The 27,690-nt window shown below is 44.3% G+C and overlaps 1 protein-coding gene across 1 annotated transcript in view; it reads left to right on the plus strand.

Moving 5' to 3' along the window:
• LOC145346972 (uncharacterized) overlaps nt 1-27,690 on the plus strand; it is a 464,774-nt gene that overhangs the window by 92,682 nt on the left and 344,402 nt on the right. The window contains exon 3 of the mRNA XM_080194876.1: nt 23,126-23,223. The gene's annotated coding sequence lies outside the window, so the exon portion shown is untranslated. The remainder of the gene's footprint in view (nt 1-23,125; nt 23,224-27,690) is intronic.

A 27,690-nucleotide genomic window follows, 5' to 3' on the forward strand; every position in this document is an offset into this window, starting at 1 on the left:
TTCCTTCAGCAGCACCTTCCAAACCCACTACCATCTAGAACGGTGACAGATACCCGCGAACACCACCACCTGGAGGTTCCTCTCCAAGTTTCTCGCCATTCTGACTTGGAAATATATCGTCTTTCCTTCACTGTTCCTGGTCAACATCCTGGAATTCCCTCTCCAACAATGCTATGGGTGTACCTCCACCTCAGGGACTGCAGCAGTTCAAGAAGGCAGCTCATCACTACCTTCTCAAGAGCACCTAGGGATGGGTAATAAATGTTGACCCAGCCAGCGATGCCCACATAGAAATCATGGAAACCCTACAGTGCAGAAGGAGGCCATTTGGACCATTGAGTCTGCACCGACAACAATCCCACCCCAGGCCCTATCCCTACAATCAGACACATTTACCCTGCTAATCCCTCTAACCCACACAACCTGGGACATGTCCTGTAAATGAATTTAAAAAAAAGACTGTACCGTATTAAAAAGAGATTGCAAGCTTGATGCCAACAGTTGGCATAATGGACTGCTTCTGGTGGAAATAAATAACATCACGTTGGTTTGTAGAGCCTTTTTGTATAGGTTGGCAGCTGCTGCGTACGTTATGCTGCTTTCTTCCGACGTCCCCTACCCTTCATGCCGCCATCCTGCTCTTCCGCAAAGACAGGAACAACAGATTTCCCGGAGGAAAATCTATCTCTCCCCTAAAGTTGACAACTGTCACTGAAAAGGTACCATTAGAACCTTACTTTCCCTTAGCCCAGGTATTGACCATCACTTTGAGGCTTTACTGCTTGAAGGATTGCTGACAGCCTCCACAATGTTTCCCTGCCCTGGGCACATTGAAATGTTCCCAGAACTGCCCCTTTGATAATGATGGCCTGTCCTGTGGGTAGAAGGCAGATGGGAAGTAAAGGAAATTCAGGAATAGCTGCGTCCCCACCTTGAGCAGTGATTCAGTGGGAGAAATTGGATTAATGGTAGTCTAGAAACCCAGGTAATGCTCTGGGGTTCCGGGTTCGAATCTCACCATGGCAGATAGTATAATTTGAATTTAGTACAAACAAAACCTAATGATGACCATGAAACCCTTGTTGACTGTTGTAAAAACACATCTGGTTGACGAATGCCCTCTAGAGAAAGAAATCTGCGGCCCTTACCTGGCCTGACCTATGTGTGATTCCAGAGCCACAGCAATGTGGTTGATCTGAAATGGCCTCACAACCTATTCAGTTCAGTGGAAATTTGGGACGGGCAACGAATGTTGGTTAGCGATGCCTACACCCCAAGAATTTATATATAAAGATAAAACCTCTTTTCTATGAGTCAGAAGGTTGCAAGCTCAAATCCCATTCCAGAGACCCAAGTAGAGAATCTAGACTGAGTACTGAAGGAGTGCAATGTCTTTGCTGCCGTTTTTCAGATGAGGTTTTAGACCAAGGCCTGTTCTACCCTCTCAGATTGATGCATTATGTTGAATATGCGCTCAGGAAGTCTCACTGCCTTGCCAATAGTTAACCCTCCATCAGTATTATCATCACCTTATTGCTGTTGGGAGCAGGCTGAGTGCAAATTGGCCTGATTAGAGCAGTGATTATACTCTGCAATTTACACCTCATTGGTAGTTGGGATGCCTTGAGATTGTGAAAGGTGCTATATAAATGCAAACTGTGTTTTAATTTTTTAAAATTTACACCTGGTAATAGATCTGGCTGGGGAGACAAGAAGAAAATTTTGGTAGCCGTTTGCTGGAGCAGCATTTCTGCAAACCCACCCCTCCCACCACTTGATTTTCCTTCTTATTTTGCCTTACCATCATCACCAGTGAGTTAACACGCGCTGTTGAGGCTTTTGTTCTAAAGAATGACATCTATAAAAATGAGCAGCGTTGTTCCTTCATGCTGAAAGAACTGATTTGGACTATTACAAAGATTTATATGTTCAATGGCAGATGAGCAAATTGTTAACATTTCCTGTACAATTGCCTGGATATTCACGATAGTGTTTGTGACCATTTGCTGCTATTACATATACAAAACCTTATTGACTTTGTCGGGGAACTTTTCTTACATTGAACAAAAGTGTAAATTTTGGTCCATTAGATGGTAAAACTATCACTTCTGTCAATTAAGACATTAATTTGAAACTGCAAATAATTGAAAGTTGGGTGAATGAGCATCAAAGTCTTAAGTGGCATGGTGGCACAGTGGTTAGCACTGCTGTCTCACAGCGCCAGGGACCTGGGTTCAATTCCGGCCTCGCATCACTGTCTTTGTGGAGTCTGCACGCTCTCCATGTGTCTGCATGGGTTTCCTCCAGGTGCTCTAGTTTCCTCCCCACAGTCAAAAGCTATGTGGCTTAGGCTGATTAGCTACGTAAAAGTTGGCCTGAGTGTCAGGGAATTAGCAAGGTAAACGTGTGAGGTTACGGGAATTGGGCCTGAGTGGGATTGTAGTCGTTGCAGACTCGATGGGCCAAATGGCCTCCTTCCGCACTGTAGGGATTCAATGATTGGCCAGCCAACAGACTAATGACTTTCCTGCCAAAAGTCATTGGACTGTTGGCTGGCCGGCCCACAGCGGGTCTGGAAAATGTTACCCTTAGTGTCAATTTACATTTGAGGAATCAACTCACACAAGAGCATTTCACACTGGATGCTCACAGTCAAGAGAAACCTCTTTACTGTATCAGCAGAGGAGCTGGGGAGGGGGTCATTGGACTGTGATCTGTGGCACAGGTTGAGTATCTGCAACCTTAACCCAAGGGATTTGGCAACGTAGCTAATTGAAGATTGTGGTTGACTCTCAACTGCCCTTGAAGGGCATCCAGGGATGGGCAATAAATGCTGACCAGCCAGCGACGTTCATGTCCCATGAATGAATAAAATAAAAGATAGTTCCTATCAGCAGGTATCTATTTCACATAAAGAGATTTGCAAGAGAATGAGCCGGGCTAATTTTGCAGTGCTGTATATGTTCATTGAATTAGCGAAAGGATTTGAACAATCATCATAATTTAGTGTAATCAACCATTGTGGACTTGCTTATTTCATTAATGTTCAATGATTTTGTTTAATATTTCATAATTTTAGTCCCTCATGTACCTTATTCATTATTAATTCATTATTCAAAATACTGGATGTGCATTTTACGAGTTTCTGTGGAGTAATAGAGATAAATATAAGAACATAAGAACATAAGAAATAGGAGCAGGAGTAGGCCATCTAGCCCTTCGAGCCTGCCCCGCCATTCAATAAGATCATGGCTGATCTGTCGTGGCTCAGTTCCACTTTCCCGCCCTCTCCCCATAACCCTTAATCCCCTCTCTTATCAAGAACCCATCAACCCATTTCTTAAAAATATTTAGCGAGGCAGCCTCCACCACTTCAACGGGCAGAGAATTCCAGAGATTCACCACCCTTTGAGTGAAGAAGTTCCTCCTCAACTCCGTTCTAAACCGCCCCCCCTTTATCTTGAGGCTGTGCCCCCTAGTCCTACTGTCTTTTTTGAGTGGGAAGAGTCTCTCCACCTCTATCCTATCCATCCCATTCATCATCTTATACGTCTCAATGAGATCTCCCCTCATTCTTCTAAACTCTAACGAGTACAAGCCTAGTTTATTCAGCCTCTCCTCATAGCTCAACCCCCTCAACTCCGGTATCAGCCTAGTAAACCTCCTCTGCACTCCCTCCAAGGCCAAAATATCCTTGCGCAGGTGCGGCGCCCAAAACTGCACACAGTACTCCAGCTTTCAAAGAAAATTTTTGTTACCATTGCAAGAGTTATCCTCAGCTCAAAAAGGTTTGGAATTATTTGTCCCTCCTGGAAATGGAATGCTGCTCGGAATTTGCCTGGATCTGCTCTCATTCTCCTGCCATAACGTTGTGGGAAATGTAAAGGCAACATTATTTTCATGGGAGAAATGCAGGGAGAAGTTCCAGACTCAAAGGCCTACATGTGGAGCATTGATGTGGAGATGGGGTGGAAGTTCTCCCATGGCCCTGCTGCAAAAAAGGAGAATCCAGCGGGAGTGCAAAAGCTGGTTTTGTGCCAGTAACTTTCGATGGCGCATGCCATGGCGGATTGGGAAACCCACGGGAGGCCGGTGTGAAAGTGATTTGCGTCCCGCCAATGGAATGCCAATGAAGGCCCAGCCAGAATCTTCCACCCGTGCCTGATTCTCTGTGACGACAGGAAAACATGCCGATGCAAAGCACGTCTGGAACGGCATGGCACACAGATATTGGGATTCAACTGAACAATGCCTAGGGCTGCCTCTGAAGTTTGGAATGGAGTGATCCTGGACCCCAGAACATTACAGCAGTGGGCAGGGGGAGCAGCTATATGTGGATCTTCCAGATTCAGTGTCATCAAAGTAGCTCCACTTTCCAACCTCAGAGAGTTTTGGCCCAGTAAATCCCTACAGCCACGATCCCAGCAGTTACACTGGAATCGTGTACGAAATATAAAAAACTACCATCGCTGATGAAATGGCGGAGCAGATTGATGGGTCAAATTGTCTAGTCTTAATGCCATGCCTTGTTAAGTTTTTTCAGGCAAGTTCCAGAAGATTATTTGAAGTTGCAGGTGCAGAATATGTAAGATATTGTTTTAGTAGGTGCTTCCTTTTACTTACTTTGGGCAGAGTTGTTTTAAAGTGAGAAAATACTGGGCTGTATGGATTTACTTTGCTTAAGTTAAGCAGTAGAGTCCTATCAGATCCTATCTTCAGGTTCCCAGGGACCGATGGTGGTAATGTCATATCTAGGAGGTCTCTTCAGATTAAATACTTAACAAGCCACTTTCCTAGATTCTCTCTTTACGCCGTGCAACATTATCCAGCAGCTTCTTGTGATTTTTATTTGGAGTGTTTCATAGAATCCCTACAGTGTAGAAGGAAGCCATTTGGCCCATCGGGTCTGCACTGACCACAGTCCCATCCTATCTCCGTAGCCCCATATATTGACCCTGCCAGTCCCCCTGACACTAAGTAACAATGTAGCACGGCCAATCCACCTAACCTGTACATCTTTGGACTGTGGGAGGAAACCGGAGCACCCATAGGAAACCCACCAGACACAAGGAGAATGTGCAAACTTTGCACAGACAGTGACCCAAGCCAGGAATTGAACCCGGATCCCTGGCTGTGAAGTAACAGTGCTAACCACTGTGCAACTGTGCCACCCCCAAACACCTCTCCACCTTTGGAACAGTGTAGCTCAGCAATGCGATACATGATGGCATTCTCTTCGTCTGCACCTTGAATGTGGAGTAATCACTTCCAGCCCTAAATATGCAAGCCCCGCAGTGGAGAGGGATCTAAATCTGGAAATGCACCTTGCAGTCAACTGGGCAAAGTTACTGGGATCCGCCAAGATTTTGATTAGCATCACAAGCTCAAAGACTAACCTGACTACAGTCGCCGTTACACCATGCTGTGCGTAATAATCATGGTGCAATACAGCACGGAATCTGGCCCTTCGACCCAACTGGTCCATGCTGACCCTGGTGTCCTCCCAGCTAGTCCCAGTTGCCTTCTCTTCGATTTTGGGAAGTAAACATTTTTTGTACTGGATGTGAACAGTCTGCTTGTCAAAATGCCTGCTGTGATTGAGAAGAATTAAATCTCATTACTACCTCTTGAAAGAGCAGCTTTGCCAAGCTGTATAGTGCTACATCACTAGGAAGGGTCGGAGATGTTTTCCTGGGGCAATATGGGAGGCATGTGGGGAAGAGAATGGATTTATCCATCACGGAAAATACTGGGGAAGATCTATCAGTAAAACAGTGTGTTTGATGAAAAATTGGCTGAACAGCTGGAGCTGAGGGGAAAAGCACTGAGTGTAATTGGTACAATGTCAAAGTAATGAGATGGTTCAGGATACAAACTGGAAGTGCTGTTTTCTAAATTTAAGACGAACATTACTGATCCAATTCTATCTGTAAAAAATCACAAGTGGACTCATTTCTCTTCCTGGAGTAAATTCTATTCCAAATGCAGGAGAACAGACATTTTTAAAGGGAATTAATTTCTCTCTAGTAACAGGAATGAGGCTCATTATGAAATGTGTGAATTGCTTTTAAAGTTGTGAGCAGTTTTGGGCCCTTTTATCTAAGGAAGAATGTGCTGGCCTTGAAAAGGTCACAAGAGGAAGTTCACAAGAATGATCCCTGGAATGAAGAGCTTGTTGCATGAGGAGCGGTTGAGGACTATGGGTCTGTACTCGTTGGAGTTTAGAAGGGTGAGGGGGCATCTTATTGAAACTAACAGGATGCTGCGAGGCCTGGATAGAGTAGACGTGGAGAGGATGTTTCCACCAGTAGGAAAAACTAGAGGCAACCTCAGGCTGAAGGGACGATCCCTTAAAACAGAGATGAGGAGGAATGTCTTCAGCCGGGAAGTGGTGAATCTGTGGAACTCTTTGCCGCAGAAGGCTGTGGAGGCCAGGTCATTGAGTGTCTTTAAGACAGAGATGCATATGTTCTTCATTAATAAGGGGATCAGGGGTTATGGGGAAAAGGCAGGAGAATGGGGATGAGAAAAATATCAGCGTTGATTGAGTGGCGGTGCAGACTCAAAATACTATAGTGCAGAAGGAAGCCATTTGGCCCATCAAGTCTGCACCAACTACAATTCCACCAGGCCCTAGTCCCACATCCCCACATATTTACCCTGCTAATCCCCCTGATACTAGGGCAATTTATCATGGCCAATCAACCTAACATGCACATTTTTGGACTATGGGAGAAAACCAGAGCACCCGGAGGAAACCCACGCAGACACTGGCAGAATGTGCAAACTCCATACTGACAGTGACCCAAGGCCAGGAATTGAACCCAGGTCCCTGGTGCTGTGAGGCGGCAGTGCTAACCACTGTGCCACCATGCTGCCCGATGGGCTGCTTGATGAGCCAAGTGGCCTAATTCTACTCCTATGTCTTATGGTCTAAAGGTCAGTGCTTACCACTTGGATTCTTCAAGTAGCTGAACACATTGGATTGAAAACCTCGCTCTCAGGGACATTTTTGCACTGGATTTAACCTCTAATTAAAATTGTGCGCGTGAATTAATTCATCACATAGATTTTATAAAGGAGATTCTAGGCAGTGGTGTAATATGACAGAGCTAATCACCAGCAGCAAGCTGAGTGGCCTGCCTTGGATTTAAGAAACCCGATTAATTTTGAATGTAAAATTGGCTGCTTTGGTCAACTGCTTGTCCTTAATCAGCTGTTAAATTGTTAAGGATGTCCTGTGCAGGCGGGATTACCTGTGGAGACATTGAATGATTAGCAGGGAAGAAAACGAGGCTCTCTCTCTCTCAGAGACGTTACTTAATGTGAAGCAGAGGAAGGTGCTTTATGAAATGTGTGAGCCCGTAAATGGAACAAATCACCCCAAACACTTTACAGTGGACACAATTCTTGTGTGGATTCAGACATTTCAACAGTCCCAAAATATGTGCAACTGGCAAACAATGAATACATTTTGCCTCAGTCTGAAATTAGAATCTGCACTTGTTTGTGAGCTCCCTAGAGGAGAAGATTGTAAACCAGTCCTGCATCAATGGAAGTTTGAGTGCAGATTCATAAAGCTGTTAGTCATGTGAAATAAACTTGGCTGCACTTGCTTCAGAATTCCAGTCAAATGAAAAATAGTAGGAAAGACATGGGTGGAATTCCTCCCCCCCCACCCCCATGGCATGGTTTACAGCAGTGGAAGTGGCCCGCCATTGCCCAATGATGGGATTCTCCTGTCCCACCACTGTCAGTGGGGTTTCTTATTGTCTGTGCCCTCTGCCTCTGGGGAATCCGCGGCGGAGGATTGCCGTTGGTACAACTGGAAGATCCAGTCGTTGGGAATGGCCATAACAATCCACGCATAGAGAAAGTTCATTTGTTAACTTGGAGCAAAATGGAAACAAAATGGATATTGGGTGAGATTTTCCAGATACGCTTGCCCCAAAGCCGGAAGATCCCACTCGAGGTCAATGGACCTTTGCATGTTCCATATCCCGCCTGCTACAAGGCAGGAGGGGAATATTGCGGCCTTAGTATCCATTAACGTCAGACTAGATCAGTGAGAAGTCATGTTCCAGCAGGGGAGGATAGGAATGAGGGATGGAGTGGTGAGAGGGTAAGGCAGGCTGTGGGTGTGAATAGTGGGAATGGTGTATGGCTACTCCATTGGCAATTTCTGTTGGCACCTTTCAGGGTGACGGTGAGGAGTTAATGGAAAGGACTCATCACTGGAGCCATTCATGGCCATGTAGCTATCAGGGAAATGAGGTGGGTAGATGCATCTTGTATCATTTCTAACAGGCACCTTGAACCGTGGCGCTCACGCCCAATTATCGGGGAAAATGAACTTGGTGCCCAATGTGTTTGTGGTCAACTAATATTTCCATGTGAATAGTTCCAAGTGAGGTGGCACAATGGTTAGCACAGCAGCCTCACAGCACCAGGGACCCAGGTTCACTTCCCAACTTGGGTCACTGTATGTGTGGAGTTTGCACATTGTCCCCTCTGGGTTTCCTCTGGGTACTCCGGTTTCCTCCCACAATCCAAAGATGTGCAGGTTAGATGGACTGGCCATATTAAATCATCCATTAGTGTCAGGAGGATTAGCAGGGTAAATATATGGCGTTACAGGGATCATTATCGGTGCAGGCTCGATGGGCCAAATGGCCTCTGTCTGCACCATCAGGATTCTGTAATCTCCCTGTAGTTCATTTTTTCCTTTGTAATGACCACTGTTGTGTATCTGTCTTGAGTAAAACCTTAAGATGTGAGGAATCATTGACGGAAAGATAGATCTTTCCAACATCTGAAAAGAACATATTGGACCCCAATATCAGTACTTCCTCAATATCTTAGTAAATAATAAAAGCAAATTACTGTGGATGCTGGAATCTGAAACCAAAAGAGGAAATGCTGGAAAATCTCAGCAGGTCTGGCAGCATCTGTAAGGAGAGAAAAGAACTGACATTTCAAGTCCGGATGACCCTTTGTCAAAGTATCTTCTGGACTCGAAATGTCAGTTCTTTTCTCTCCTTACAGATGCTGCCAGACCTGCTGAGATTTTCCAGCATTTTCTCTTTTGGCTTGAGTAAATAATGATTATTTATACATTCCAAACAAAATCAGTGATACGAATGCATAGCCCATCTTAAGAAATGGAAGTTATTCTGCGACTGGTTGAATAAAATGCATTGTAAACTTTGTAACTCATGTGGAGTTATTTGTCAACATGTCATTTTTAAAAATACTTTTTGTGCCCAGAAAATTAAATGACATTATTAGCTTAATATCCTGCTTCCCTGACACATTTGGAAAGAGTGACAAGCAAAGACATTGCTCCTGTAATTGTTTGACTGAGGGTTTGACATGTGGTAAGCATTGGGTAGGAAGTCAGGTGATCATTTTATTCAACATCTTGACAAGATAGTTGAGGATGCACTAATCAACAATGTCAACATGGATGTGGTTCATCTTGTTTCCTGAGGAAATTCTGAATAAAAATATCAGGCACAACTCAGCTTCAAAATGTGAGCCTGGTTTTCTGATATTGGAACGAAAGCTGGAGTTTTACCGCCTTGCCCACCCCAGTTCCGGGGTGGGTGAGGCTTGCAGAATGGAATTCTCTGTGGGCCTCGCCCGAGCGAGGTCGTAAAATCCTGGCAATAGAATCAGCTTTTCAAAAAAATTAATACTGTTTAAAATTTGATTAAAGCTGCAATCCAGCTTTCAGCTCCTCTAATCCCTGTTTTCAGGCTCACTTGTGGATTTCCCAGTTCTGTTTTGGGAATAACGTTTGTGCTACACAGACAATAAACATCAGCAAGAGGAGAGGAACTAACCATCTCTGTTTAATATTCACTGGCATTGCAATAGGTGAGTCCCTCATCATCAATACTCTTGGGGTTACCATTGACCAGAAACTTCATTGGACCAGTCACATAAATACTGTGGCTACAAGAGCAGTAAAAAGTCTGACAACACCAGGTTTAAGTCCAACCGATTTATTTGATAGTAGACTCACTAGCTTTCAGGGTTTTACTGTGTTTACCCCAGTCCAACGCTGGCATATCCACATCATGGCTACAAGAGCAGGTCAGAGGTTGGGAACTCTGGAGAGTAGCTTACTTTCTGAGTTCCCAAAGCCTGTTCATCTTTACAAGACACAAGTCAAGGAGTGTGATGAAATATTTCCTACTTGCCTGGATGCGTGCATATCCAACAACACTCAAGGAGCTAAATACCAGCCAGGACAAAGTAGCCCACTTGATTGGCACTCCAGCTCCTGTCTCAAACATTCACTCCCTCCACCATCGATCCACATTGGCAGCAGTGTACGCCATCTACAAGATGCACTTTGACAGCACCTTCTGAACTCATGTCTTCTACCACCCAGGACAAATGCAGCAGCCACATGGGAACACCATCTGCAAATTACCCCCCAAGCCACACATCACCCTGACTTGGATATCGCTGTTCCTTTCACTGGCACTGGATCAGGTTCCTGGAAGTGCCTTCATAACAGCATTGTGGATGTACCTACACCAGGAGGACTGTAACAGTTCAAGAAGGTGATTCCCCACCATCTTCTCAAGCGCAATTAGATAAAGGCAACAAATACCAATCTTAAAAACCATGTCCACATCCCATGAAAGAATTCATTAAAAACACAAACCTTGGAGACTGTGGGAGGAATTTTCCCATTCTGCCCTCTGCAGGAATCGCAGTGGATGGGGTGATGGGGGAGGGGGGGGGTGGGGGGAGGGTACGATCATGCAAAGGTCCGTTGATTTGGGGCAGGATTTTCCGGTTTTGGGATGAGCCCGGCCGCAATATCTCTCCCGGTGTATTGAAAAATGTGCAATGCTTTGAATAGGGAAAGAAAAATCTTCACTGAAATCTCTACTCAGGTTATAATTAGGAGGATCACTGAAAAACCAAGCTGCTTGCAGATGTGATAAGTGCTGGAGAACGCAGGCTAGAATTGTAAAAACGTGACAGGAATGTATTTTAATTAATTAAAATGTTTCCTGCTCATTTGGAACTGTGCTCCAATGATCCTGAGGAGAGTGAATTTAATAACTAGTTGAAGTTTGAAATCACAATTAGAATTAGCTCTCAGTAATTGCAGCTCCTTTTATTTCATTTTGCTGTAAGAACGCTGTTTATGTTGCACCATAATTCTTTCTGGCAAGGTATCCAGCAGCATCTGCGTGTTTAGGGTTTGAAATTTCTCCTGTGGTGCTGCTGACAACGTGAGCAGATAACATCTTCATCACTGAATCTCAGTATCTGGGACCTGAGTGACAAGGGCGTAGATCCTTAACCAGTCTGAAGGGTTGCGGAGTTTAAATTAGAAGGGGTAAATTCCACGGGCGGGATTTTCTGGTCTTCCCAGCGGGCGGGATGTTCTGATACTCAACGAGATCCCCCAGCGACAGAAGTTACGAACGGCGGGAGAGCCCGTTGACAGCAGTGGGAGGGGAAGATCCCTCTATTAACCAGTGGTGGGCTGCCTCCACCATTGAAAAACATGCCATGGGTTGGGGGGGGGATGTGAAGAGTGGAGGGGAGGTGGCAAAAAAATCTCGCCCAATGTAAAATCAGTGACAGAAACAGAAATAAAGATTGCATTAAGAGGTATAGGAAACAAACAGGACAGAAAGGGACACAAAGGCACAGTGGTTAGCACTGCTGCCTCACAGTGCCAGGGATCCCAGATCAATTCCTGGCTTGGGTCACTGTCTGTGTGAAGTTTGCACGTTCTCCCCATGTCTGCATGGGTTTCCTCTGGGTGCTCTGATTTCCTCCCACAATCCAAAGATGTGCAAGTTAGATGGATTAGCCATGTTAAAATTGCCCCTTAGTGTCCCAAGATGTGTAGGTCAGCTGGATTAGCCATGAAGAATATGCAGGGTTACCGGTATAGGACGGGGGAGAGGGCTGGTGTAAGGCACTGAATCAGTGAGTCAGTGCAGACCTGATGGCTAAATGACCCCTTTCTGCAATGATTTGAATCACAGAATCGTGAGTCCCTACTGTGCAGAAGGAGGCCATTTGGTCCATTGAGTCTGCACTGACCACAATCCCATCCAGGCCCTATCCCCATAACCTCATGTATTTACCCTACTGGTCCCCCTGATAATAAGGGGCAATTTAGAATGGCTACTCAACCTAACCTGCACATCTTTGGACTGTGGGAGGAACCGGAGCACCTGGAGGAAACCCACGCAGACACGAGGAGAATGTGCAAACTCCACACAGAGTCAAAAATTATACATGTTAAATTTTACTTTTTAAAATATCTCCAACGATAATTAAATCCTGGGGAAATGAGGCTTAAAATAGTTAATTTTCACTGCAGGGTAGTTAACTGGCAGTAATTAACAGTTGTTAAAACAACATTTGGATAGAATGACAAGGTTTAACTGTTTGCTGTGAATTTAGTCTGTGTCTTTCACAGAAATGAAGCAACTTCACCCCATTTGCTATGTTTTAATGATGAGCTGGACAGTAACATTTCACAAAGCCAGCAATAGGACCACGCAGCTGGGTCAGCAACCTTCAGATCCCTGTGTCTAATCTCAGACTGTCCTCTCCTGCAGTTGCTGTGACTATTGTATATCATAACAGGAAGCACCTTTGGCCTCAAAGTTAATTCGATTTTGATGGCACGGTGGCACAGTGGTTAGCACTGACGCCTCACAGCGCCAGGGACCCGGGTTCGATTCCCGGCTTGGGTCACTGTCGGTGTGGAGTTTGCACGTTCTCCCCGTGTCCGTGTGGGTTTCCTGTGGGTGCTCCTGTTTCCTTCCTCAGTCCAAAGACATTAGGTGAATTGACCGTACTAATATTGCCCCTTTGTGTCCAAAGATGTGTAGGTTAGGCAGATTAGCCATGGTAAATGTGTGGGGTTATGGGGATGGAGTGGGGGGAGTGGGCCTGGGTAGGTTGATTGGCCTCCTTCTGCACTGTAGGGATTCTTGGTTCTCTGGTGCTGAACTATGGGCCATTGTGAACCAATCCCACATAGGGAGGCAGGAAAAAATACGGCCGAGGTTTTCCAGCCCTGCTGTGACGAGACCTTATGCGAAGGATGTGATGGGCCACCCAAAATCCATTGACTTTCAGTGGAACTGGGCGATCCTGCTGGAGAGCGGGTCTGGAAAGCTCAGTCCTCTGATGCTGTCAAGTAGGAAAACACCCTGCCTACCTTCTGGCTATTTTGTTCCTAGCACGTCTTCACTGAGTTATAACGAGCCTTAATTCATATGTCCCAGTTCTCCATATGGTTCAAAAAGTAGTGGAATAGGATTGGACAGGAGGAGAACCACATATGACAATATTTTGAGGCTGGGCAGTTTTTGCTTCCCAAAACCTGCTTTTGCATGAAGTGAAGTGAAATCATGTCAGCTGGTGCAGACGTGATAGGCCATATGGCGTAACAATTGCGTGAAAAGGACACCTGGGAATAAAGGACTTTCCCAGCGGTGGCACAGTGATTAGCACGGCTGCCTCACCGCGCCAGGGACCTGGGTTCAGTTCCGACCTTGGGTCACCGTCTGTGTGGAGTTCGCACATTCTCCCCCGTGTCTGCATGTGTTTCCTCCAGGTGCTCCGGTTTCCTCCCACAGTCCAAAGATGCGTGGGTTAAGTTGATTGGCCTTGCTAAATTGACCCTAGTGTCAGGGGGATTAGCAGGGTAAATGTGCGGGGTGACGAGAATAAGGCTTGGCTGGGATTGTGGTCAGTACAGACTCGATGGGCTGAATGGCCTCCTGCTGTAGTGTAGGGATTCTATAAATTGATTGCAACTGTGATAATTCACCATTGAACATGCAAGTCCAGAGTAGAATGGTATTGACTGGCATAAACCCACTCCTTAGAGACCTGTGCTTTTTTATTTCTTATTGATGCAGCTTATATATTAGCAAACAAGACCTGGATCATCTGATCTTAAATCTCATTAATATTGAATGTGCTGAGTTTGCCACCCACTCTGTATATTTAACAGTGCAAACACACATTTTGCCCAGACAGAATAAATGCATATGCCTCAATGCCAGAGACATTTAAAATTAAGCGCTGGGTTCAGAGGCACTGGTGGAAACAAAATTATATAACAAACTTGCAGCATAGTTAAAGATTTGTGAGTTTGCTTTCCAAAAACCATGAAGGCGGGCACTTTGATTTTGACATTTTCCTTTGCATTTATTTATGTTCAGCATATTTTCTTGGCCCAGTGATATGCAGGTTAGGTGGATTGGCTGTACTAAATTGCCCCTTAGTGTCCCAAGATGTGCAGGTTTGATGGATTAGCCATGAGAAATGTGTAGGGTTACAGGGATGGGGGGGGGGGGTGAGGGCCTGGGTAAGATGCTCTATCAGAGAGTCAGTGCAGACTCGATGAGCCAGTTGGCCTCTTCTGCACTGTTGGGATTCTATGAGAATGACAGCACCACTATGGGTGCAATTTTTAAGGCCTGTCTCATTCCGAAACCGTAAAATTCCCCCCAGGGGTCAACGGACCTTTCCATGTTCCGCCCCTTGCCTGCTCTGATTCCCGTGGTGGGTAGGATGCTAAAATTCCAGCCGCTAAGTTTTAAAAGCTGTTGAATATTCTCAGCCATGGATGCTCTTGGAGCTGCTTCTCTCTCTCTTTCTGCCAATGTAATTTTGTAGGAAGTATAGTGGAATGACAGTTACACATAAACAGGATTTTCACCTCACTCCCCATGAAGGAATTGATATTGTGGGCCAGATTCTCTGGCCTCCCCACAGTGTGTTTCTTGGTGGCTGGAAACAGCCCACAGTTGGCCAGTAGCGAGATCTCCTGTTGAGGGGGTTTCCCATTGAATCTACCCCTGCCACTGGGAAACATGTAGCGGCTCTGCGCCAACGGCAGGACTGGAAGATCCCACCAGCATGAACAGCCTGGAAGATCTCGCTCAATTAATGGAAACAACTTCCTGAAAATACTAAGTCAACGCGCATATTGTACTGATTCCACTGAGATCACTGCAGTTGAAGCCAAATTTACTAATGTGCATCAGTGGAGGCTGTTTTACGGAGTGTTCATGTTAACTTGCAAGGGGTGCACCCAGAATCAGACACTAGAGAGCATCAGATGTGTGACCTGCTAGCTCCCATGTCCCAGAGAAGTCAAAGGTCCAAGTTCTACTGAAATCAGTAGAGAAATCCGATTTGAGAAACAGAATTTAGACAGATATCCAAATAACATAGCGGCGAGGGGGAGGGGAGGGTAAGGATTATTACCAAACTCCAGCAAGCGGTGGCACAGTGGTTAGTACTGCTGCCCTACAGCGCCAGGGACCTGGGTTCAGTTCCTGACTTGGGTCACTGTCTGTGTGGAGTTTGCACATTGTCTGCACGCGTTTCCTCCAGGTGTTCCTGTTTCCTCCCACAGTCCAAAGATGTGCGGGTTAGATGGACTGGCCATGCTAAATTGCCCCTTAGTGTCAGGGTGTTAGCAGAGTAAATGCATAAAGTTATGGGGATAGGGTCTGGGGGGGATTGTGGTCGGGACAGACTTGATGGGCTGAATGGCCTCCTTCTGTACTGTGTGTATTCTATGATGGTTCTAAAGCTAAAGGAGAAAATAGTAAAGCAAATATTTTGTTCCATCTGACAAGCTGAAATATTGGCTGGAACTCTCTGGCCTCGAATACCCCACTACAACTGCCGGCGAGAATGGAGAATTAGACGCTCAGCCTAATTTCCATTCACTGCAGCGGTGCCGGAGAATTCCAGCAGTGGGTGAGGTCAGAGAATTCTGGCCATTAACTCTGTTCCTCCCTGGTTTCATGTAGAGAATGTCAGTTAGAAATAATTGAAAGTTAAAGTGAGAGAAAGAAAATATGGGAGATAAAGAAAATGTGAATGTACTAAAACTTCTTACTAGATGTTTTGGAGTATTTTGACAATCAGAAATGCATGGGAGAATATTAAGTTAGTCCTGGTAAGAAATCTCACAACACCAGGTTAAAGTCTGATAGGTTTATTTGGAATCACGAGCTTTTGGAGCACTGCTCCTTCTTTAGGTGAGTGATCGATGAGTTGAATGCCATTTCCCATTCTTAGAAGGGCATCCTTCAGCATCCTATGCCTATTGCACTTACAGAGTCTGTATCCTTCCACTCCATCCCATCCATGTATTCGTCCAGTTGCCCCTTAAATGCTGCTGTTATATCTGCTCCCACTGCCTTCCCGGGCAGCGTGTTCCAGACATCACCACCCTCTGTATAAAAAAACTTGCCTCGCATATCTCTTGTAAACTTCTCCCCATGCACCTTAAACCTCTGTCCCCTGCATCTTGACTCTTTTACCCTAGGAAAGATCATCTGACTATCTATTCTGTCCATGCCTGTCATAATCTTATAAACCTTTATCAGTAGATTCTTAATTCCAGACTTTTTTTTATTGAATTTGAATTCCATCAGCTGTCTATTGCATCCCTCCTTATCTGAGCAGATCCTGTGTATGCAGAGGGCTTGTCCATAAGGGATGGCTCCTTTCATATGTTTAGGGTGGAAGCTGGAGAAGTGGAGCATCGTGAGATTATGCACGAGCTTGCGGTAGAGTGAAGTGCTGAGGTGACCGTCCTTGATGGAGGTGCGTGTGTCCAAGAATGCATTGATTCTGGAGAGTAGTCCATGGTGAGTCTGATGGTGGGATGGAGTTTGTTGATGTCTTTTCAGTGATTCTTCACCATGAGAACAATTAACAAACTGACCTGACCACTCAGCTGATGAAGAAGTGCTCCGAAAGCTCGTGGTAGCAAATAAACCTGTAGGACTCTAACCAGGTGTTGTGAGATTTCTTACAGTGCCCACCCCAGTCCGATGCTGGCATCTCCACATCACTGTTAGGCCTGACATTGCAATGCCCTTATTATTTAAGAAAAATGGAATATTCAGCATCATAGTGTGTGTCCTTGGTTGGCAATAGTCCACTGTTGATATAATGCAACACCATAACAAGATGCTGAAAATTGTGTTTGGCTACATCACCAGGTTTGGAGTACATTGGAGCTTGGAAAATGTTACGTCTGTAGCAATGTGGAAAAATAGGCAGGATGAGTTAATTGATAACAAAATAAAACATTTTATTCTGTTCATTGTTCTGTAAATTCTGTCGCAGTGGGGGGAATATGTTCCTATAGGAAACAACCAATCTTTTTTGACATTAAGTGATCAGAAACTTGTGTTTTGATGTGTAGGGTATTTGACATTTGTTATGTTGCTTACAATTTCTGTGTAAGATGCATGTTGGCGCGAAGCAATAACATCTTTGTCATTTCATTCTGGTGTGGTCCAGCAGAATGGAAGCTTGTCCTTGTGATTGAATTCATTTTTCTATCATTCACATGCAGCACATGCTTAGCCAGGGGTGAGCTATCTCGCCCGAGAGGGAGACAAAAAATGGTGTAGTATGATTTCTGCGCAATGAGGCCAGGTCAGAATGCATAAAGGTTTAACACCAAGCCCCTTCTACATTCTGGGGAAAGAATATTGCGGGTTTTCTCTTTTGGGAAGGTTGTTAGGTTATTGGATTATTTTCTTTTTGGGTGAAAGCTGTTTGATTTATTGCCCAAAGAAAATTATTTTAATTTCCTCAGCCTCAAAGTAAGGCAAGTCCATGCATTACACATAAATTAACCACAGCTTTATTACTTTCTTAACTGCTCTCAGGAGTTATTTCAGATCATTCTACAGTTCATAAATTGTTGATAAATTAATAAACTTGCATCAGTTAATACTCGTTAATGGGGCTGCTGCTTAATGATGGGTGCTTTTCTGAGGTGTTAATTGATTCACAATGTATGTAAAGAACACTAATGAGGTTTGTTTAATGGGAGGTGAGCAGATGTAAATGGGATAGTTCCATTTCCATGCTGATGCCCATCTTTATCAAAGATTTCTCTCTGGTACATCCCACCTTCAATTGATGGTGACTGTTAGTTAAAATGTTTCGGCGTACAATACCTACAGCGCCTGGGGGATGTCCTGCTGCCACAGCACAACCAATATGATGCAGGTTTGGCTACCTTTTACAACTGGGAAGGAAAAAGGTTTGGGCAGCCCCCTTTTATTATGACCTCTGTCATGCTATGCCAACATCTCTCCTGGCTTCTTTAATGAATGTCTTCAAGAGGAAAAGCAGGCAGTCATCTGAAGAATTGAGCAGGGCACAAGAAGAATGCAGAGTAGAGGAGCCCTGAGTCGAATGTGGCCTACCTTCAGACACTCCTGATTGGAGTGTACCAAATGAGGCAAAGATGCCCATATGGGAAAATTGGACTGGATACTGGTACCTGTGTTGGAGGGAGACAAAGTATGATTGCTAATTCAGAACATTTAGCCGAAGATGTGTGCAAACACCACGGCTTTGTCATGTGTTCAGCCTCATTGTTGGTGAGGATGGGACATTCATGGAATCTCCTGTTGTCTGATCGACCATTCTTTGCCTTTCATTGCAGGGCTAAAGAGCTTTGTTCTAATCCATTAGTCATGGTGTCTCTTAGATCAACCTATAGTACGGTGTTTTGATGGTGTTTAGTGGCTTTGTTTAGGTTGATACTTCATTCCAAGGTCCCATTCCCTGCAGGCATCCTCTTCCACAGAACCCATGAACTCATGCTGGGGTGAAGCAGGAATGAGGGATTGACTGGGTATTGAGGTTATGGATTGCGGTGGTTCAGTGCTCCATGGATGACCAGCTTTGTGCTATTAGATCTATCCTCAGTATAGACCGGGTGGTCACATGGACATTGGGTTCACGTATGTATGGAAGGGCTCACATGTCAGGAGTGTGGGTGTTCTCCCCTGGGTGTGGGCAGACACATGGCATGGAAAAGCTGCTCAATATCATCCATAAACATTCCTTGGTGTTAGTTCCTGGTCACCAGTCATTGCAACCCAATGCTTCTTCACTCAGTCTTACCCATTCAGCCTGTATTGTACAATGGAGGATGCTCCATCACGCTCCTAAAGGAATTACCTAGGTTGGCAGCCTTAGACCTGAATAGAAACACAGTAAAGCCTTCATGAGATAGAAATTCACCCCTCCAAAGTCCAGTGTGCTGTAGTTATGACGTAAATATACTGCAAAGAATAAATAGAAAGTGAAAAGTTTCATGGAGACAAAAGGCTACAGATGATGTGATCAGAAAAGAGGAGAAGTCTGCAGCGTACTCTGTTACCAGGCAGAACACGGGAGGGAAGGCGGTCTCTGACCAAAGACGCACATCCTGTGGCAATCTAAAGACTCTGAAAGATTTGCCCAGGCAGGGCCGGGAGGAGAAATCGCTGGAGCGCATCTTAGTAGTAGGCAGTTCAGAAATTCTCTGAGAATTGAGGGAAATGACTTCCAGTGGCCACTTGATGTCATGACCAAGAAATGGGAAGGCATAAACTCATTGGAGGCTGTGAGCGAATGTATGGACATATAAAGACTATAAAGACTAAATAAAGATTATAAAGACTTATTAAGATTAACCCTTGGGAAAGTACGTGTAGAAGGCGTGGGGTTATCAGTCATGTTATAACATTAATAAGGATTCTGTAGTTTAGAGTTTTAATTATCGACTAGGTAATGTTTTGGTCTTTTAGTTTGTTACGTTATGTGGTTATTCACTGGGAATTCAGATCTCTTGTTTGGAGTTATAGGCTTCTGCAAGAATTGTAACACTAGACTTTAACAACACTTCATTGATTATAAAATGCATTGGGATGCCCTGTGGCAATGAAAGGTGCTATGTAAATGCAAGTGTTTCCTTCAGTTTAGCACAGGACGCTAAGATGCCCAAACCCCAGGCCAGGTCATGTAGTTCTTAATCTCAGCTCCTTTGAGCAGGAATATGATATCTCGGAGCTGCAATGTCTCCCACAACAAGGGTAGACTGTTTAAAAATTGTGAGTAAGGATAGTAAATGCTCCCTTGATTCCTGCTGGATCTAAAATGTAGTTCACGTAAGAATAGACATTGGCTAGAATATTACAACCATTCACGCTGGCGGGATTTTCCCATCCCACTGCAATGAACGGAGATTTGGCTAGGTGTTAGAGTCTCACTGTGGGGTGGCACAGTGGTGAGCACTGCTGCCTGACAGCGCCAGGGACCCAGGTTCAATTTCAGCTCAGTGTCTGTGAGGAGTTTGCATGTTCTCCCCATGTCTGCATGAGTTTCCTCCGGGTGCTGCAGTTTCCTCCCACAGTCCAAAGATATGCAGGTTAAGTTGATTGGCCATGCTAAATAAACCCTGGTGTCGGAGGGATTAGCCGAGTAAATATGAGAGGCTGTGGGGATAGGGGCTAGGTAGGATTGTGGTGGGTGCAGACTTGATGGGCCGAATGGCCTCCTTCTGCACTGTAGGGGTTTGTATGATTCAATTCTATGATTCTCCAACCTCCCCACAGTGGGAGTGTGGCCAGTAAGATTTTCAAAGCTTCTTATCATGTAATTATTTCAAAAGCAGGAGAGGGTTTTATATAAATGCCAACATTTCTTCCTTGCATTCCTTTGTGAAAGAGGGGTTCTTAAAACATTTTTAAAAGGGGCTATTTTGCTTTTCACGATGGTGAAAGGACACCAGTCAGGTTTTGCAGAAGGACAACTTGCCATGGCGAAATTAAGAGCAACAGGTAGAACTGTCATAATAATCCCGACAGTCATTCCGACACACGCGCTGTGAGACATTCACTTTGATTTGTTTGTCTCGACTGCCGCGTCCCTATCACAATCCTCCATCCTCGTAAAAATTCAGTGCCATGCGTACATCAGCTCAGCGTGACTATACCAACACGTATAGTCATGACTGCAGACCTGCCCGAAATTGTTTACTGCTCAGTGACACATACGCAGGCAAGGGACGGAGAACATCTGTGAGAAGCCCAGAGCCAACCAGTAGCAGTAGAACACGGTTGGAGTACAAAATGATCAGACAAGGGGCAGTTGTTTTCAGAAAGATAACAATATCGACCCGTTGTCAAGCAGAAAAAGGAAAAAATATGAGACCTCCTAATGTGTGGTGAGCTGATAAGCCTTGCACATTATGCAGCTTATATATTTTGATGTTAAATATGCTTTGTTGCAACAGTAAAGTGACAAATGCTCATGGTACCTCCTCTATATCGTGTTTGTAAAATAATCTAAACATTGTGTTACAATATTGATGGCGTTACACTAGAGCAGTTGGCAGGATAACTACTATTTTTTATTGTTGCAGCAACAATATTTCTTTGACGCTGGTTTAACACGTCTGGAGAATGACAGAGCGACATGTGTTGCTGTCTGATAATTAGCGAGCTTTTGTTTCCTGAATCAAAGAAATGTTTAGCGTCAGTTCATGTTTTCTGTTGTGGGAGAAAATTACTGTTTTTCTTTCTTTGGAGTTATTCACAGCCAAGCTCGTTTTACTTTGCTTAATGCATTCATGGGATGAGGATGTTACTGGCAAGGTTAGCATTTGTTGCCTGTTCCTCGTTGTCTTTGAACTGAGGACCTCACTAGGCTGTTTCAGAGAACAGCCAAATATATTGCTGCAGATGTGGAGTCAGGCCAGGCCAGGTAAGAATGGCAGATTTCCTTCGCTAAAAGCTGTTAGTGAACCAGATGAGTTTTTTTTATGGCAATCGATGATAGTTTGATAATCACCAGCTTACAATTCCAGATATTATAATTGATTGAATTTAAATTCCATCGAGCTGCCATTGTGGGACTTGGATCACTGGAGGATTAGTTTAGATCTCTGCAGTGTGAGTCCAGTGACATTGCCACTACGCCACCCTCTTCCCCCATCTCTCGACATATTCCGTGTACAAGATTGTTTCTTCTGAGTCTCAGTTAAGTGCTGAAGGACCTGCATGGCTTTGGTGTATCTCTAAACATAGTATTAATTGTGAGAGTATAATAAATTGGGGAACAGCTGGAACGTGAATGGTGTTATGTTGCTCAGAAGTAAGTATAAAATGGGTGGGTGGCCTGTGACGATACTGTGCCTTTAAAAAATGTGTTTGAGTCATGTTCTTGTGTAAGAGCTGCTGTAGCACTTGGAACCATTCATTCCTGTATTGTTACTGTAGCAATATAATTGTTCTGAATTACTTGAATGTTTGTTTTAATCTGGACTCAAGTCGTTCTGTTGTTTTCAGAGAGTTTCCCTGGGGTTTTGCAGAATAGGACTTTCTCTTCATTCATGGGACATGGGCATCGCTGGCTGGCCAGCATTTATTGTCCACCCCTAATTGCCCTTGTCCAGAGGGCAGTTGAGAGTCAACCACATTGCTGTGGCTCTGGAGTCACATGTAGGCCAGACCAGGTAAGGACGGCAGATTTCCTTCCCCAAAGGACATTATTGATCCAGATGGGTTTTTACGACAATCGACAATGGTTTCATGGTTATCAATAGATTCTTAATTCCAAATTTTTTTTATTGAATTCAAATTCCACCAGCTGCCATGGTAGGATTCGAACCCAGGTCCCCAGTACATTTGCTGAGTTTCTGGATTAATAGTCTAGTAATAACATCACTAGGCCATTGCCCATGTTGATTGATTGACAGGTATGGCCATATGACTGGGTGGAGTTAGGCTTACACAGAGAATTTAAGCTTAGTTGCTGTTTAGATGCAGCTTTTAAGTTGAGAGGGAGCAGAGCCTCTCTTTTCCCCTCTCCAAAATCTGGAGACTCAGAACTGCCAGAGACTAGAGTTACTTCCCTGAAGTTCTGCTGTTTTGACGGTATATCCTTCTCTACAAACTGCTGTCTGGATCTCTGTCCAGAATGTTTGTCCAGAAATGTTAAAAGGCTGGAAATCTAGTGCCACATGATTCTAGGATTCCATGAATAAAAGAAATGTTGAATCTGTATTTCAACAGGTCTCTGCTCTTTGGTTACCGAGTGGAAAGGATTTGAATCAAAAATTATATTTTTCCATTCTGTGCATCCTTGCAATGTGCTTTTCAGCTACATTGGTATTTTTCTCACCCGGATTGGTGTATTCTTATTGAATAGTATTTGAAAGCCATGCCTCCTTTTTATGGACATTAGTATTAATGCTCAACCAACTGACCAGTTATGTTGTATTCCAATTTGATTTTAGAAATGGATTTCTAGAAGAACTTGTTGGGAAAGAAGAAAAGAAGTAACTCTTAGGAACTCTGTTGGCCAAGAAAAATCCATGGAGGAAGTTTGCTTTTGGTAAGTGAGGGACTGAATTAACTGACAGCAGTATCGGAATATTACCCAAATTCTCTGTGATAAGCCTTTGACATACCCAAATAAGCCTTGGCCAAGAAATGCTGTGTAAATTTTGTGGAATCTTTTTGTGTCATACAGCTGTTGGTGTGCTGGCATTGAGATGGACTGCAATCTTGGGATGGATTTAATCAGGCCAATGGGATTACTGATCCCAGGTCAGAAATCTGGTCGGGAACCCCCGTCAGTTTTATGAGGGGGGAGGCCTACAGAGTCAGGTGCCCTTCAGGCACTTTGCGGGACACCCTTAGGTCTTCCCCGAGATTCAAGACCCTGACAGTGAGGGTCCTGCCTCCGCCGCTCCAGAGGGAAAAAACCCCATTTTGTCCAGCCAATGCAAATATCTCATACTAATCCAGGCAGCATCCTACTCAACCTTTCCTGCACCCTCTCCAAAGCCTCCACGTCCTTCCTGTAATTTGGCGACCAGAATTGAAAGTAATACTCTTAGTGCGGCCTAACCACAGTTTTATAGAGATGCAACATGACATCCTGACTCTTGTACTCAATGTCCTGATCAATAAAGGCAAACATGCCATACGCCTTCTTTACTACCCTATCTAAATTATCCTGGGAGACACCCCACTCTTTGCTTCATTTATTGTTGATTCAATATAATCTGCTGTTTGAATATATGTTGATGAATTTATATAATGTGGAAAGATTTTATGTGTTCCGCTGACTTCTGAACCAGTTTCACCACTAACAAGGTATCTAGAAATGTGCAACGTGACTGGTGCACCTTTGCAGCCGCTATAACATCATAGGGATAATAATTGAGTGGTTAGACAGCGATTCAATATAATTAAAGCACAAAATCTCCTTCCAAACTGGACTGGGGGAGGCCTATGGAGTCAGGTGCCTATCAGGCACTTTTGTGGGCGCCCTTTGGCCTTTCCTGAGATTCAAGACCATGACAGCAGAGGTCCTGCCTCTGCTACTCTAGAGAAAATAACCCTAGTTTGTCCAGCCTCTGCATATAGCTCACACCCTCTAATCCAGGCAGCATCCTTGTCAACCTTTTCTATACCCTCTCCAAAGCCTCCACATCCCCCTTCCGGTAATGTGGCGACAGGAATTAAACGTAATACTCAGTGGGGCCTAACCAAAGTTTTTTATAGAGATGCAACATGATATCTTGACTCTCGTACTCAATGCCTCGATGAATAAAGGCAAATATACCATAAACCTTCTTTACTATCAATCTGAGTTGTCCTGGGAGACACCTCATTCCATGCTTGATTTATTATTTGTTCAGTGTAATCTGCTGTTTGAATATATGTTGATGAACTTATATAATGTGGAGAGATTTTATGTGTTTTGCTGACTTGCTAAGTTCTTAACCATTTCCGCCGCTAACAAGGTATCTAGAAATGTGCAAAATAACTGGTGCACCTTTGCAGCTGCTATAAGATCATAGGGATAACATTTGAGTGGTTAGACAGCGATTCAATATAAGGAAAGTATGAAATCTCCTTCCAAACTGGACTGGGGGAGGCCTATGGAGTCTGGTGCCTATCAGGCACTTATCTGGGCACCCTTTGGCCATTCTTGAGATGGTCCTGCCTCTGCCGCTCCAGAGGAAACAACCCTAGTTTGTCCAGCCTCTGCATATAGCTCAGATTCTCTAATCTGGGCAGCACCTGGTCAACCTTTTCTGCACTCTCTCCAAAGCCTCCACATTCCCCCTTCCTGTAATGTGGTGACTGGAATTGAACCCAATATTCTAAGTGGGGCCTAACCAAAGTTTCATAGAGCTGCAATGTGACATTCTGACTCTTGTACTCCATGCCCCGACCAATAAAGGCAAATATACCATCTGCCTTCTTTACCACCCGATCTAAATTATCCCAGGAGACACCCCACCCCTTGCTTAATTCATTGTTTGTTCAATGTCATCTGCTGTTTGAATATATGTTGATGAATTTATATAATGTGGAAAGATTTTATGTGTTCTGCTGACTTCCTAAGTTCTCAACCAATTCCGCCACTAACAAAGTATCTCAATGTGCAAAATAACTGTTATACCTTTGCAGCCGCTGTAAGATCATAGGGATGGTAATTGAATGGTTAGACTGGAATTCAGTACAATTAAAGCACAAAATATCCTTCCAAACTGGCTGGTATTATCAATTCCCTTGTCCAAACTAACAACTGAATTTTAAAGCATAGAAATCTCCCAGGTTTCAAAGCTATCCAATCCTGATGCCATAAATAATTTATTGAGGTTGTTAACATTTAAAAAAAATATAAGGATCTGTGTTTCTTGCTGACTGGAGCTTTTGAGCAAGAGGATGCAAAAGCTAATAAAACACATAGACGCATGCTTAGGTCCTCGTTTATATACAGTGGAAGCATTTGAAGATTGCACCAATTCCATATCAAATTAGATGTTGCTTGCATTTAAGTCATGCAAATAAAATCGCTGCAGATACTGTCCATCTTGGTCAGTAATCTCCGAATGGTGCAGAAAATGTCGTTGTTCTCTGTTCTCCAGCTTGAAGGTGCAGGGTTCTGAAATTCCAGTCTGACCCTAGGCACATAGTGGATCACTGATCAGGGTGGGGAACTGTGGATATCGCTCTGTTGGCACTCCAAAGTGAATTTCCGATCGTACTTGGAGCAGTTCTCCATGTTCAAACCTTTTTTAAATCAGATCACCTTAGGAATTTCATCTGTCTTCTCTTAGCAAGCCGAGGAAACTCCCATGTGCGAAGAACGACAGGATAGCCCCCAGAACTCGTGAAACGCTAATGGTTTTAAGGAAGAGTTCAGTAAGCTGCCCCAAGAATTGTCCCAATAATGTTTGAGGAGTTTTTGGTTTCAAAAACTCCATGGTTGAGAGGGGCCCTCACCATCTTCCCTTTCCTTTGTCAGGTTAAGCATGTTTGTTGTGTCTTTCCAGGTTCAAGCTAATGGGTGGCTTGGCAGCACAATGGTTAGCACTGGTGCCTCACAGCACCAGGGACCTGTGTTCCATTTCTGGCTTGGGTCACTGTCTCTGTAGAGTCTGCATGTTCTACCCATGTCTGTGTGGGTTTCCTCCAGGTGCTCGGGTTTCCTCCACAGTCCAAAAGTCATGCTGGTTAGGTGAATTGGCCATGCTAAATTCTCCCTCAGTGTACCTAAACAGAGGTAACTTCACTGCAGTGTCAATGTAAGCCTACTTGTGACATTAATAAAAATAAACAAACTATCTGTCCAAGTGTGCACATTAACCCAAGGCAGTAATTTGGGAAAGGTTCTGTGCTTGGGTCTACTTGACCATTCTTGACCCAACAGGACTTTTGCCTGCAGTCTTTTGAACCACTGGGATTTTGTTACAGATTGTGCTGATTTTCATTCAATGCGTGCTGCCTCTCTCATTGATATTGTGCATCCAGGCAATACAGAATGGGATTAATCATCACCAACTTTATTGGACTAAATGGCTTGTACAAACAGCAAGGGCAGTCTGTAAAACCTACACCAGGCCTCCCGCACTTTAACTAAGGCAGAGCTTCCACTTCAGAGGCACCCCCAAGTTACTTCAGAGTGGAAAGTTCCCTTCATATATACGTACTATTGGCGTGCAGACATACATCAGGCCAATTAATGCACGGCAGAATCTCACAAACAGCGAAGGAAATCAGTGACTACTTAATTTATGTTTGATGATTGCGGTTGAAATATTGGCCAATAGAGCAGGAGAACTCCCCGCTCTTTCAATGATGTCTTTGAACTGCTCAGCAAAGCAGATGGCATTAGTTTAATGCCCCTTTGATACACATTGACAGGATGTAGTGTTCTCATTGTGATTGGCACAGCATGGTAGCAGCAATCTAGTCCCCTCACCTAAAACAACAGCATTATTGCCCCAATTCTGTGACTGGCATTCTTTTGCAAGTCTCACACTTTACACTGCAAGTGTAAGTTTACGGAATTCCTATAAGCCATTGCTGGTATGGTGGATAGGTTCAGCAGCGTGCATCATTATGTAACTTTGTTATTTTGTCCATTCATTATCCTGGCTCTGAATATTTATACTGATCTTCGTTGGTTCTCTAAAATTCCTTGACACAAATTAAGGGCGGAATTCTCCCAAGCCCCTGCCAGCAAGTTCATTGGTTGTGGACAGCACTGCAGGACTTCCTCAAGCCAGTGTCCTAAGCCCAACCATCTTCTGCTGCTTCATCAATGGCCTTCCTTCCATCATAAGGTCCGAGGTGGGGATATTAGAACATAGAACATAGAACACTACAGCACAAACAGGCCCTTCGGCCCACAAGTTGCGCTGATCACATCATCACCTACCAACCTACAGACCTATCTATAACCCTCAATCTCATTAAACCCCATATACTCATCCAGGAGTCTTTTAAAAGACCCCAGCGAGTTCGCCTCCACCACCACTGACGGCAGCCGATTCCA

This window comes from Carcharhinus amblyrhynchos, chromosome 1, assembly GCF_965287045.1.
Source record: "Carcharhinus amblyrhynchos chromosome 1, sCarAmb.v2.hapA, whole genome shotgun sequence".
In the NCBI taxonomy this organism is placed as follows: Eukaryota; Metazoa; Chordata; class Chondrichthyes; order Carcharhiniformes; family Carcharhinidae; genus Carcharhinus; species Carcharhinus amblyrhynchos.